The 13,703-nt window shown below is 47.5% G+C and overlaps 1 protein-coding gene across 5 annotated transcripts in view; it reads right to left on the bottom strand.

Annotated features, from left to right (window-relative positions):
- LOC135104218 (probable serine/threonine-protein kinase kinX) overlaps positions 1–5,049 on the bottom strand; it is a 31,119-nt gene extending 26,070 nt beyond the window's left edge. For 2 of the 5 annotated variants that reach the window (XR_010270330.1, XM_064011352.1), the window contains exon 1: positions 4,867–5,008. The gene's annotated coding sequence lies outside the window, so the exon portion shown is untranslated. Of the gene's footprint in view, positions 1–4,737; positions 4,816–4,866 lie in introns of those variants that run through there. The other 3 variants (XM_064011353.1, XM_064011355.1, XM_064011354.1) reach the window with 3 other exon arrangements.
- Positions 5,050–13,703: the final 8,654 nt, after the last annotated feature.

Genomic DNA, 13,703 nt, shown 5'->3' with positions numbered 1-13,703 from the left:
CCAGGATCCCGCCCACACACTCCTCCTCCCCCGCCTCTCGTTCACCCTTACAGCAAGCACTCAGGAGCGCCCACAAAACGGCCAGCTGTCAGCCCCAGGTGGTCACGGCAGCCCCTACGAGACTCCGTGAAGTGAATGAAGCGGGACGGGGGTCGAGGACGGAATACAAGACTCGTCCTTACTCATCCGCCCTTCTCCTCCTCCTCCTCCTCCACATCCTTATCCTCCACCTCTTCTCCATCCCGTCCCTCTCATGGTGACCTTATTACGCGGTTGTCCCTCTCCACTCGCTCCTTCATTACTATTCCTTTAACGTACCTGTCAATTCTTGCCTCTCTTTTCTCCTCCTCCTTCGTACTTCTCCATTACACTTTCTGCTCTTGTACTTTAAAACGTTTTTTTCTTCTACTTCTCCAACTATTACAACTCGTTGATTTTACTTCACTTTACTTTATATCTTATCATCATCATCTTATTCTTTTATTGTAGTTGAAGTTCTTACAAAATGCTGGTCTTTCTCCTCCTTTCTGTCTTTCTACTTTTTTTTTTTTCATTTCTCTAAAAAACGTTTTCTTATCTTGCTCCTTTTTACTTCTTAATCATCCGACCAATTCTTATTAAAACGTTCCTGTCCTTCCTCCTCTTGATATTTCCTGATTATACTTTCAGTTTACCCCCGCCGGAGAGAATAAAACGTTCCTCCTCCTTCTCCTGCTCCTCTTGCTGCCCCTTTTCCTGCTTCCACACCTGCAAACGTTTCCTCATTTCTCCACCAGCGTCATCACTTCCCCCCCCCCCAGCACACCTGACGGGTATTTCCTCCGCTTCCACACCTACACCTCCCGGCCAATTAATTAGTGTTTCCTCTTTCTAAAAATAGGTTATTGTTGCTATAATGACTTCCTGAAAACGGAGAAATGCATGCTCCTCTCTCTCTCTCTCTCTCTCTCTCTCTCTCTCTCTCTCTCTCTCTCTCTCTCTCTCTCTCTCTCTCTCTCTCTCTCTCTCTCTCTCTCAGCAAATAATAACGCGTCACTTTCACGTCCTTTATGATATCTTTATCTCGAGAAGCAGCTTGTCAAATAACACTCCCCCTAATCTCTCTCTCTCTCTCTCTCTCTCTCTCTCTCTCTCTCTCTCTCTCTCTCTCTCTCTCTCTCTCTCTCTCTCTCTCTCTCGGCATACCTAACTTGAAACCTATCTTCCTCGACCCGATCCCTCCATCCCTCGCCGCGCCTGGCCAACCCGGATCAGGGTGTAGGGACTCCTCCTCCTCCTCCTCCTTCTGCCCGATGCACCTTACTCTAATGACCACTCCACAACCGGATCGAGATATAGCAGGACCGTACTGGAGGAGGAGGAGGAGGAGGAGGAGGAGGAGGAGGAGGAGGAGGAGGAGGAGGAGGAGGAGGAGGAGGAGGAGGAGGCACTCAGAGGGAACGTTGTACAGATGCAGACGAAGAAGCAGACATAGGTGTGATTGATAAATTTATGATTCTCTCTCTCTCTCTCTGCCACCTTGATTTTCTTTTTCTTTTTCTTCTTCATGTTTAACTCTCCATGCCATTATATGAGTGGTTCATTAAGCGTATCATGTTTACTGTTCTGCTTTCTATCTGTCTGTTGGTCTCACTCCCTTAATTAATCTACCTCGCCTCCTGCCTTGTTTGCATAACGTGTCCTCTCACTCGGACTCTCCTTGCTCTGCGGAATATTTCGTTAACTTTTTTTTCTATTTGTTTTTTTCTACCTCTCTCCTTCCCCGTGCAATACGTTACCGAGTGTTTACGTATATTTGTTTTCGCATCATTCTCTCCCCACCATTTCCTCTTCACGGTTTACAATACTGCAGCTTTACTTCTCTGTGTGTTTGTTTAGATATTAATTTACTATTTATTCTATTGCTTCACTTCTTGCTCTTCATCGTCTATACAATACTACGGCTTACGGTGTATTTGCACGCTTTTTAACTCTTCTCTTTCATCTCTCATGCTGTGTCTATATTCTCCTTCTATTCTCAAATTAATCTTTTCCTTAACCATTAAACCTCATCAAATATGTAAGTCCAACACGATATATGCACGAGATACATTACATTCTGACACTTCTATATTTTCCTTCAAGATTTCATGATGTGTTTTCTTCATTCTTACTCTTCACATCATCCCTTTCATTCCCTATTCCTGCTCCCAACACTCCTTCATTCCTACCTGTCTCTCCTCATAGCATCTCTTTCAGTCTCCATTGCTATTCCCAACACTTCTTCATTCCTGACCCTCCTCAAAGCATCCCTTTAATTCCTCATTCCTAATCCCAACACTCCATTCCTCATGATCCCTTTCATTTCTCATTCCTACACCTAACCCTCCTTCATTCCTCATTACTCATTCACTCTCTATTCCTCCCCTTTATCCTTCTTTTCATTCCTTATTCCTATTCCCAACACTTGTACATTCTCCATTACCTTCTTTCACTCCCTCAGTCCTACTCCCAATACTCCATTCCTTATTCTTCCTCCTAACATCCTTTCACTGGTCATTTCCATTCCTTGCAGTCTGCACCTTCTCCCTTCACCTGTGTCACGTGAGGGCGTCTGCACAGGTGAGTCGGTGGCGGGAAGTACCTGCTGGGTCACCTGCCTACTCCACCAAGGTCGTGGTTACGGGTTCAGGGGAAGGTTTTACGTGCGTGCTGTTAGCGGGTGATGCTTGGGGTGGGGCGGGGGGAGGTGGAGTGGAAAGGGGTAAGGGCTGGGGCGATGCTAGGGACGGGGCGGGGGGAGGCTTGGGTAGAAAGGTACGAGAAGCTTAGGGAGGAGGAGGAGAAGGAGAAGGAGGAGGAGGAGGAGGAGGAGGAGGAGGAGGAGGAGGAGGAGGAGGAGGAGGAGGAGGGCAGCGTTACTAAGTACTCCATATCCTACTCCTCCTCTACTTTCCTTACCTATCATGTCCCTAATTGCATTCTCTCTCTCTCTCTCTCTCTCTCTCTCTCTCTCTCTCTCTCTCTCTCTCTCTCAAGGTCGAAAGGTATAACTAAGTCCTACATTTCCCTTTCGTCGCATCAACCGAGCCCCGAAGAGAGAGTCCGAGCGGAAGGGACAAGCCACCTCATAAAAAACGGAGGGAGAATGCCAGGAGGAGGAGGAGGAGGAGGAGGAGGAGGAGGAGGAGGAGGAGGAGGAGGAGGAAGAGGAGGAGGAGGAGGAGGAGGAAGAGGAGGAGAGGATTGTGGTGTAAAGAAATAACAATGAGAGGAAGAGCAGGAAGGTGAGTCAGGGTCAGAAAGGCGGCCAGAATACTGAAGGCTGAGGAATGTAATGGCGCCTTCTCCCCCCCCCATCCTCTCTCTCTCTCTCTCTCTCTCTCTCTCTCTCTCTCTCTCTCTCTCTCTCTCTCTCTCTCTCTCTCTCTCTCGGCACTCCTGAGTCAGTTAGGCAGGTGTTGGTAGTGCCCGTAACACCTGTAATGATGACCAGGTATTGCTGATCACACACACACACACACACACACACACACACACACACACACACACACACATGGTTACAAGAATATCGACACTTTTTTTCTTCAAAATAACAAATAACAACACTAGGAAACCATGTGTATTCCAAGAAGTTGAAATGGGAAAAGTGTGTGTGTGTGTGTGTGTGTGTGTGTGTGTGTGTGTGTGTGTGTGTGTGTGTGTGTGTGTGTGTGTGTGTGTGTGTGTGTGTGTTTCTGGATGTTATGAGTAAAGAAAAGGAAAGCTGTGTGTGTGTGTGTGTGTGTGTGTGTGTGTGTGTGTGTGTGTGTGTGTGTGTGTGTGTGTGTGTGTGTGTGTGTGTGTGTGTGTTACTTTGTTAGTTTCTGCATGTTATGAGTAAAGAAAAGGGAAGCTGTGTGTGTGTGTGTGTGTGTGTGTGTGTGTGTGTGTGTGTGTGTGTGTGTGTGTGTGTGTGTGTGTGTGTGTGTCCTCTCTGGGGGCTGATTCACCGGAGGACCAGAAGGCGGACTTTCCACACGGCATTGTGGCGCAACACCACCACATCCCTGTGTAAGGCCGGGACGGGGCAGGACAGCAATAGGGTTGGGATAAGGAAGAGGTGGGAGTGGCAGAGGGGGCGAGGCAGGAAAAGAGGCGTTGGGAGGGGGAGAGTAAAATGACCGTGTTGTAACCTGAAAATCACACACTAACACCTTGAGATGAGAGGAATGCAGAACACACTACTGAAATGACATGACGGGATTGAAAACTGTCACACAGAATGATGCATCGTAGTAGTAGTAGTAGTAGTAGTAGTAGTAATAACACTTGTTGGTAGAGGCAAGGTTCAGGCGGGACAGCGTTATCAGTGACAGGAAGCTTGCACTATCACTCTCCCTCCAGTGTTACGTCATGTCACCACCACCACCACTTAAACTGGCGTCAAGACACACTCCACATAATCACCACCTCCATCACTGTAATGCACCAATTCTTTCATATAATGTACACAAACATAAGCACGTATACATAATAATGCACACACAGACACGCGCCGCCGACCCTAGCAACATCCAGCACACGCTAAGAGCACATCGATCGTGTACACTTGGTAACAAGTCGACACATTTCAAGGGTTCACACATGAGGTGCACTGAAAAGCTTCTGCCACGGCACTGCAGGAGTCGCCTTGCTGAAGTATTCACTAAACACACAGGAACACGCACACCCGCGCCGCCACCCGGATCGCCGCTACAGTGTCACCCGGGGCCAGACCAGGGCACGCCGCCACCACAGCCGCCGGGACGCATTGATCGCCCGTCTGGTGCTACTCGGGGGTCGCCTCCGTCGCTCCTCCCCGACGCACCGCCGATACTAATGCTATGGATTTTCCGGAGCACGCACCGTCACAGGCCCGCACCCGAGCAGCACTCACTCACCCGCGGCAGCTCTCACAACACTGAAAAGCCGCCCAGAGTGCTCAGGATCTCCAGCCACCCAGCGGGCCGACTCACTCTCTCTCTCTCCCTCTCCCGCCGCACTGGTCACCACTGGAAGCGCGCGATTGGTCACATGTTACTATGACGTAACGAGCCGCGCCCCCATTGGCTGCCCCGCGGGATGACGCCATATTTATCGTTATCAGGGGAGAGGGGATCACTGCGGCGGATGGGGAGCATCTCAGAGCTTGGTGACACAGACTGCGGCGTACGACGGGGCACAGTACCAGGGTGGTGGTGGGAAGGGAATGGGGTGACACCGCCAGGGGGTGTGGCGCGTCAAAACACACCCACGCGGCTGCGGAGGGGCGGGGCGGGGAGTCCAGACTAGACCCTATGAACGGCCGTAAACCCACGCGGCGAACCACCAATGTAAACAAGCTGCGGTCTGGCGGACGCTCCCTTGGTGGACTTCACAGGCCAAATCCACCCAGCTCTTCCTTTTTCCTTATCAGTCTGTACGCAGCCACGATTATCTCTGAACTTCATAGAAAACCCACAGTATAAAAATTATGAGCCTCTCGATGTTATTATCCGACACGTCCAGCATAATTCTGTAAGCCTTTCACTAATGCTCTATTTGACACCTTAATTTCACATTCCCTCAAGATGGAGTTCAATCACCACAAACATCACGTGTCCCTCATAGCGTAATTTCTGTGCAGTGCGTTGTTATTTCTGATGCATTCAGAGCTATTTTCAAACACTTCACCGCTATTTCACATCCATTCAATAAGGTTGCTGAATCCTCCCTTCAATGCGGGCTCAACTGAAGGAGGAGGAGGAGGAGGAGGAGGAGGAGGAGGAGGAGGAGGAGGAGGAGATCTGATGAATGTGTGGTGATGATTAAAAGCAATGGCAACACTAAGACTTCATTAAAAAAACAGCTGCATCAGTATCTCAATAACGTTTTGTGTGTGTGTGTGTGTGTGTGTGTGTGTGTGTGTGTGTGTGTGTGTGTGTGTGTGTGTGTGTGTGTGTAGCAACAGCTTAGCATAGTTGTACTAGTATTACGTATTGGCAGTGGTAATGGAGTAGTAGTGGTTGCTTGGTGGTAGCAGCAGTGAGAGTGGCAGTGATGGTGTTCGTGTGGTAATTCAGAGAAAACCAACTCTAACAGACGGCGCTTGGTTTGCAGAAAATAATGTCTTAAATAAAAAACACGATAAAAAAAAATCTAGATAATGCACGATTCGGGGAAAGAGAAGGAAAAAAAGAAAAGGTAAAAAATAATTCTCAGATAATATGTGATTCCCGGAAAACAAAACCATCTAGAGAAACCAACTAAACAAGAAAATGCATTAATAATTAAACCATGCTGAAGAAAAGAACCTGAGAGAGAGAGAGAGAGAGAGAGAGAGAGAGAGAGAGAGAGAGAGAGAGAGAGAGAGAGAGAGAGAGAGAGAGAGAGAGAGAGAGAGAGAGAGCAGCTGGGAGAAGGGAAGAGAGGAAATGAGGGGAAAGAAAAAGGAAGGGGCGCTAGATCGATCGACTGATTGATTCATTGGTCGATATGCGGCGCCTCTACGTCAGGATGGGCGAGGAGGAGCACGAGGAAGAAAAGGAAAAGATGAAGGAAGATGAGTGATTGGGAGGAGAGGAAGCTTATGAGAGTGAGAAGAGGCACGCACTCCCTGCAGAACTTCCGGAGATGAGAGGAGGAGGAGGAGGAGGAGGAGGAGGAGGAGGAGGAGGAGGAGGAGGAGGAGGAGGAGGAGGAGGAGGAGGAAGAGAAGGAAAGTGTGCCTAGTGACGCGGCAAAATACAAAGTTCTCGCCGGTACTACTTTTGTACCACCACCACCATCACCACCACGCCCTCCATCCCTCTTCACTCCTTTGTGTTCAGTGTGTGTGTGTGTGTGTGTGTGTGTGTGTGTGTGTGTGTGTGTGTGTGTGTGTGTGTGTGTTTACATCTCCACACGCTGATCACCTTACATCTTAGCCCAGCTCCTGTCGCCCCGCCCCTTAATACCTCATCACAAGCACTACCGCCACAAGATACTCCCTCGCACCCGCCGCCTCCCGCAAGGCTCCCTCACTACCAAGGAGCAACACGCCTTCACCAACATACCACGCGACAACACATGCCTGTGCTTTGTTTCTTTGTGCACAACGTGGGTCTGGGGCATTTCACGCGTCCCGTCCATTTGGTCTGGGTTTGCGACTAATTAGTACTAGGAGATGCTCAATGTCTCCTTCCCAGCGTGGTTCGTCGCATCGCTTCCCGCTGCTGGAGATGTTGTCACTCCCTAAAACATTCGGGTGGCCTTTCAGACATTCAACGCTTTATAAACAAAGAGTGTGCTCGCTGGCCTTCCAACCTTTGAACGCTTTGTAAACACTTTCAAAAAGCAGACTGAGGCGCACAAAACACTTATTCCTCCACAACTGCACCACCTTTTATAAGCGCACAAGGGTGTCTTGCAGAGCTACATATTCAAACTGTTCCATGTAGGCGCGGAGGCAGTCTTCTGGCAGGCACTTGTTCCAGGCGAGTCCAGCGTACGGCTCGGGGCTACCACTTGCGGGGATGACATCATCGCGCGTGACGTCACCACCAACGGGCGGGGCGAGCAGCAGCAGGAAGAGGAGGAGGAGGAGGACGAGGAGGATGCTTCAGGCACCCTCTCAGCCTCCCTTGCATCCCCCAAACCCTCCCTTTTCTCAGATTTCCTCAGCTACGGGGCCTCCGCTGCCTCAAGCCCACGCCCCACACGCCGGCAGGAGCACATGGCATCCCTGGTTCCTCTCCCACCAGCGTGCTCGGAAGGCTCACAAAACAACCCCTCGACATCCCCCCAGATAACCTCTTCACCCCAAACTTTCCCCATTCCTCCGCGCCCACCAGCGGCCCTGAATGAGCCCCCACATGTCAATCATTCGGAGCTGACTAACGCTTTTTTCCCCCCTCTCTTTATTCCAGACGTTAATTTTGTGTTTCATAAGTTGTGTGGCTCACTAGGGCACCGCTGGGCCGTTTCGTAAAGGTGTCGCAGTGAGGGGCAGAGGTCAAGTGCTACCTTCTTTGTATACATCTTTGTGTTTAGGGTAAGGTGGGGAAGGAGGTGATTCGCTCTTGCCTCACTCTGATTATGGAAAGACAATGGTTAGAGGCCACGCCCGATCGAAGAGGCGTGAAGGTGATGATGCTTGTGATTATGGTGATGGTACTGAGGAGGAGGAGGAGAACAAGGAGGTATTGTTGCTGAAAAGGAGAGATAAACTTTTTTCTTTCTTTTATACATATACACAGAAGAAACAAGAATGGATAAAAAATTAAAATGGAAAATAATAATGTTTGTAATTACAATTTATCCTTCCACCCAAGGGAAATTTGAATGCATAGAGTCATAGACAGACGTATAAATAGCGGGCCAAGAAAACAACAAGAGTAAAGACTGAAAAAGTTTTCTTCTTTGTTTTCTCCACATCACAGGCAAGTTAAAGTAAGACGTAAAAAGAAAAGGCAAGGGAAGAAATAAAGATAGAAAAATGTTTTTTTTTTAACTTTATTTTTCTTTCTGTCGTTTTTTCCTCCAAACAAGGACAAGTTAAAACGGAACAACAACAAGGCACAAGGGACCGGTGCAAGTGGACGATCTTGACAGGTACGAGACGGAAAACACAGGACGTGCAGCACAGGTGAGGGGTGAGGGTTGTGCTGCTCCCCGCCCCCTTATGCCCCTTCCTGTCCACCGCCCCCTCATGCCCCTCCTCCTCAAATCATCCAAGACAGCCTCCCCCTAACCCGACACACATACTACGCACTCAGCATTAACCGTTGTCCCCTCCTCGTCCCAGTACCACACGGCCACATACTCCACTCTCCACCCACACCCAAAACCACATTCCACCCACCAGTCTTCCTCCACCACTCCTTAAATTATCCCCCACCACCATCAGCTCGTGTCCACTTCCACACATCCACATCCTGTCTGTCAAGTCGTCAATCCACAGTCCACACCACACCTCTGAAATGACGCCTCGTTCCACTACATACCTTTACTCCACCAGTCAGATCGTCCACTCTAGATATCGCTCTTAATCCATTACATTCATTCCACACTTCACTCGACACCACGCCCATATTAAACAATAACTCTTCAATTTAACTCACTCCACACTACATCCATCCACCACCTCAACCACAGCACACTCGACATCCTGATACATTAACACCTCATCCACACTCATTCCAGCTTCCTGTTTTCCTCCACTGAGCTCCGTCACGCCACCACCTCCTCTACTTCATTGTGACGGGCTGCCGAGATTCGCACAAAGAAGAACGAATGTCACGCAGCGTCACGAAACATAACAAACCTCCTCGCGAGAACAATGGCATCTCAATAACGCGAGAGAACAGTAACAGAAGACACTTGTGATAATACATGTTGCGTAACCGGCCCGTGCCTGACTCCCTCACACCACAGCACGTCACATCCTGCGTAACAAACATCCCGTACCTGCTGTCCTCCTGCTGTCCAAATCTACATTACCCCCCACCACTTTACAACACACTCCGTACCCTGGCGCCACAAATCTCAACACCCTCGCCACACACACACACACACACACACACACACACACACACACACACACAAGGCATCGCCAGCTGAGCCAACACCACGTGGTTGCAAGGAACCCGTTTTGTTACTTTTTTTTGTTTTTGTTGTTCACTCCTCCCGGTCTTCTCTCTCTCTCTCTCTCTCTCTCTCTCTCTCTCTCAGTACCTACTAACGTCATCCCCTGCCCCAGTAACCTTGATTAAGCTTCCTGTTGGTGCAGTAAACGACAATAGCATAACTAAATGAGACAGACAAACAGAGAGAGAGAGAGAGAGAGAGAGAGAGAGAGAGAGAGAGAGAGAGAGAGAGAGAGAGAGAGAGAGAGAGAGAGAGAGAGAGAGAGAGAGAGAGAGAGAGAGAGAGAGAGAGAGAGAGAGAGAGAGAGAGAGAGAGAGCTCGACAACCAACAACACTTCGACTCATTGCCAAAATATACTACTTACATATACACATTTAAATCGCGCACGCGCACGCACGCACGCACGCACGCACCCAGGCACACACACACACACACACACACACACACACACACACAGACTGAGGTTGGGAACTGAGTGCACTCCTTTCAAATTTCGGTCACAAACAAAACGTGTGTGTGTGTGTGTGTGTGTGTGTGTGTGTGTGTGTGTGTGTGTGTGTGTGTGTGTGTGTGTGTGTGTGTGTGTGTGTGTGTGTGTGTGTGTACCCGAACCCTCCACATCCTCTGAACCCCACAAAGCAGCACATATTTGGCAACACACACACGCACACTTCCCTCTCTCCTAATTAGGTAAGAAGTTACTCTTTAGGTAAAGCCGCTGAATGATAAAATTATATACCACCAGTGTAACTTGTTCTGGTTTTTGCTGGTGAGAGAGAGAGAGAGAGAGAGAGAGAGAGAGAGAGAGAGAGAGAGAGAGAGAGAGAGAGAGAGAGAGAGAGAGAGAGAGAGAGAGAGAGAGAGAGAGAGCGGCAGGAGAGTAGCAATGTCAGGTGTGTTAGCTGTGCGGACAGGAGACATGGGTGAGATATAAAAGGTGAAGAAGGCGGAGACACAGACCATGAAACAAGCAGCCTCGCTACAATCACTTCCGCCCCCTTCATGGTCGTCAGAGGGTTATTCACCTACACTGGCCCAGGTAACACAGGCGATCAAGGACACGTGAAAAGGGCTGAGGCATGAAGACAGGGAAATGATTGATCTACATGCGGAACGAAGGAGACAAGGGAGGACAAATAAGAGGTGGAGGGACTGCATAAGAGAGGACTTGAGGGAAAGGCCCGGGTCTTGAAACGGTCTGTTCTCTCATAAGGATTACTTTCAAAGACCACACAAGTTAATTGTCGGATTTTACTAAGTGTTCTTCCAAATGATGACGTAAAATACTTGTTGAAGTATCACAATAATTACGAAAACACTACTGAAAACGCCAATAACGTCAGTAAGGGTATGCTGATAGTCGAGATAAGATGCAAAACATTGTGAACATGAGCAAAAGACGTAGAGATACGATGAGTGAGGAAGAGGTAGAGGAGAGAGTTTCGTGGAGAACATAACGAAGACTCAGCGACTACAAACATAAGGAAAATCTGAAGAATAGTAAGACTCGCCATGGACACATAGGCAGTCACGTCTCCTTTATCACTCGTCACTTCCTCTAGGTGGTACCTGGGGACAACACGTACTCATGCACCGACACATCCTGGAAAGGGGAACGAACGTGGCTAGCTGGCTCACTGGATGGATGGCTGGCACGTGCTCCCCATGGCCGGCCCTTACACTGAGGAGTCGCATCCGGGGAGGCGCATGCATATCACCCACCCTCCTGCACTTGTGTTGTTAGATTAAATTTGGTTAGATTATATTAAGTTAGGCTAAGTTGGATACGATAACCCTAACCTAACCCAACTTGATTTGATTTAATCTATCCTAAACTAAACTAAACTAGCCAAACTTCTTCTAACCTAACGTTAACAAACTAAGCTAATGTAAACTAAAATTACTAATCCAAATCTAACCAAACATAACATTATTTAACATAATCTGACATGACCTAATCCAGCTAAATCGAACCAAACCAAACCACACCAGACCCAAGTACGCAAGCCAAGCCAAGGTAAACCAAGACGAACCGATCAAACCAAATCAACCTAAACTAAGCTGAACTAAAACAAATATAAAATAAAACCAAGCCAAACTAACCTAAACTGAACTTAACTAAACTTGACTAACATAACCTATCAAAACCTAACGAAACCCAACTCCATTCAACTAAACAATCCTTACCTAATTTAACCTACCCCAATCTAAGTGTAGTAAATGTGTGGCTAACAGTCATGCGCTCCCACCCAGGTAATAATTTTCAAATTCTCCTTGGCTTCTCCACGTGCCACGTTCACCGGTCAACTAGCGCGGGAGGAGGGGGAAGGAAGCACAGGTGGGTAGCGGTGCGTGGTGTGGGGTGAACCGGGCACTGTGGATCACTAGTTTGGCATTACAGATGATCATTCAAGAAAACTCCTTCAAGAAACTTTCACTCAAAATAATACTGAGATGAATTAATTACCTCAAGCTTACCTGTAACCTAACTACACCTAACCTAATTTCACCTCGCCTTATCTATATTAACTTAACTTGGCCTCACCTCACCTAATATCCAAACAAAATGTTACCTAACCATATCTAACCTGACCTCACCTCGTCTTATTTATCCTAGCTTAACCTGGCCTCATTTCACCCAATAACCTAACCTGATGTGACCTAACCACGCCTAACCTCACCTCGCCTCATCTACACTAGCTTAGCCCTGGCCTTACTTTACCTAATAGCCTAACTAGATATAACCTAACCACACCTCGTCTCATCTATCCTAGTCTAACCTATCCTCACCTCACCTAATAAGCTAACCTGATGTGACCTAACCACACCTAACCTAACCTCACCTCGCTTCACCTATCCTAGCATAACCCTTTTACACCCATGGTCATCCTTTGCTAAGTTTCCTGGTACTGTAAAAGTTGTTTGGATGGGGACACACGAGAGAAAAGAGAAAACAGAAGGATAATGTTATTTTTTTTTACGATGCAGAAATATTACGAGAGCTTAGCACAAGAACAGTGTCGAAAAAGTTATAGGAAATGAAGTAGAAAATTTGTGTAGCAGTGAAAGGGGGTTAACCTGGCACCACCTCACCTAATACTCTGACCCAATATCACCTCACCAAAGCTATAACCTAATCTCCCCTCGCCTCACCTATCACCCAAAACAATAATAATCCCTGTGATGAATCCCCCTCCCAAGCTAACCTAATATGACATGACCTCACCACATCTAACTTTATTCACATCTCGCTTCATCTAATCTAATAAAAAGATCTCACTTCATCTAATAACCTAATCTAATGACCTGACCGCACTCACCACGCTAACCTAATGTCACCTTGCCTCACCTGTCCCAACTTAACCTTACCACCTAATTTATCATGGAAAGGGAGAGTTTTTGTGGAAATTTTGAGGGAGGAATGTTAAAGGGAGAAAATTATTTGAGGACAGACACTTACACCATAATAATGTAATGAGAGAGAGAGAGAGAGAGAGAGAGAGAGAGAGAGAGAGAGAGAGAGAGAGAGAGAGAGAGAGAGAGAGAGAGAGAGAGAGAGAGAGAGAGAGAGAGAGAGAGAGAGAGAGAGAGAGAGAGAGGCTCATCATAATTCTAATCCATCCCTGACCTAAGAGAATAATCGCGCAGACCATTATTGTAAATTAACTAATTTTTCTATACTGAAAGATTGTATTCTTTATGGTGCACATTATGTTAATTCAGGCGGCCAGGGGCGAGTCGGAATGGGGGCGGGTGATTATCCGTGTAATTATTGCCAGGCTAGCGACGTACCAGTGTTTCTCCTGAGTAATAAGCGCCGGAAAATATCTCTCTCTACACTTTCAACAACGAGAAACAAAGTAACACCGACATTCTAATGAAGGCCTAGCTGAATTAAATGTGTATATATATATTTTTTCCTGCTTAATAGCGGCGGGAATGCTCTCTCTACACCTTCAACAAGAAACAAAGCAACACAAGAGTCCTAATGAAAACCTAGTTGAATTATAATGTTTTTTATTTTTTTTCTGAGTAATAGTGGCAGGAATAATCTCTCCACAACTTCAACAACAAAACAAAGGAACACAGGCGTTTT

Source organism: Scylla paramamosain, chromosome 10 (genome assembly GCF_035594125.1).
Source record: "Scylla paramamosain isolate STU-SP2022 chromosome 10, ASM3559412v1, whole genome shotgun sequence".
Classification (NCBI taxonomy): Eukaryota; Metazoa; Arthropoda; class Malacostraca; order Decapoda; family Portunidae; genus Scylla; species Scylla paramamosain.
Note: the sequence above shows the minus strand (reverse complement) of the source record. Positions and strands in the feature narration are given on the sequence as shown.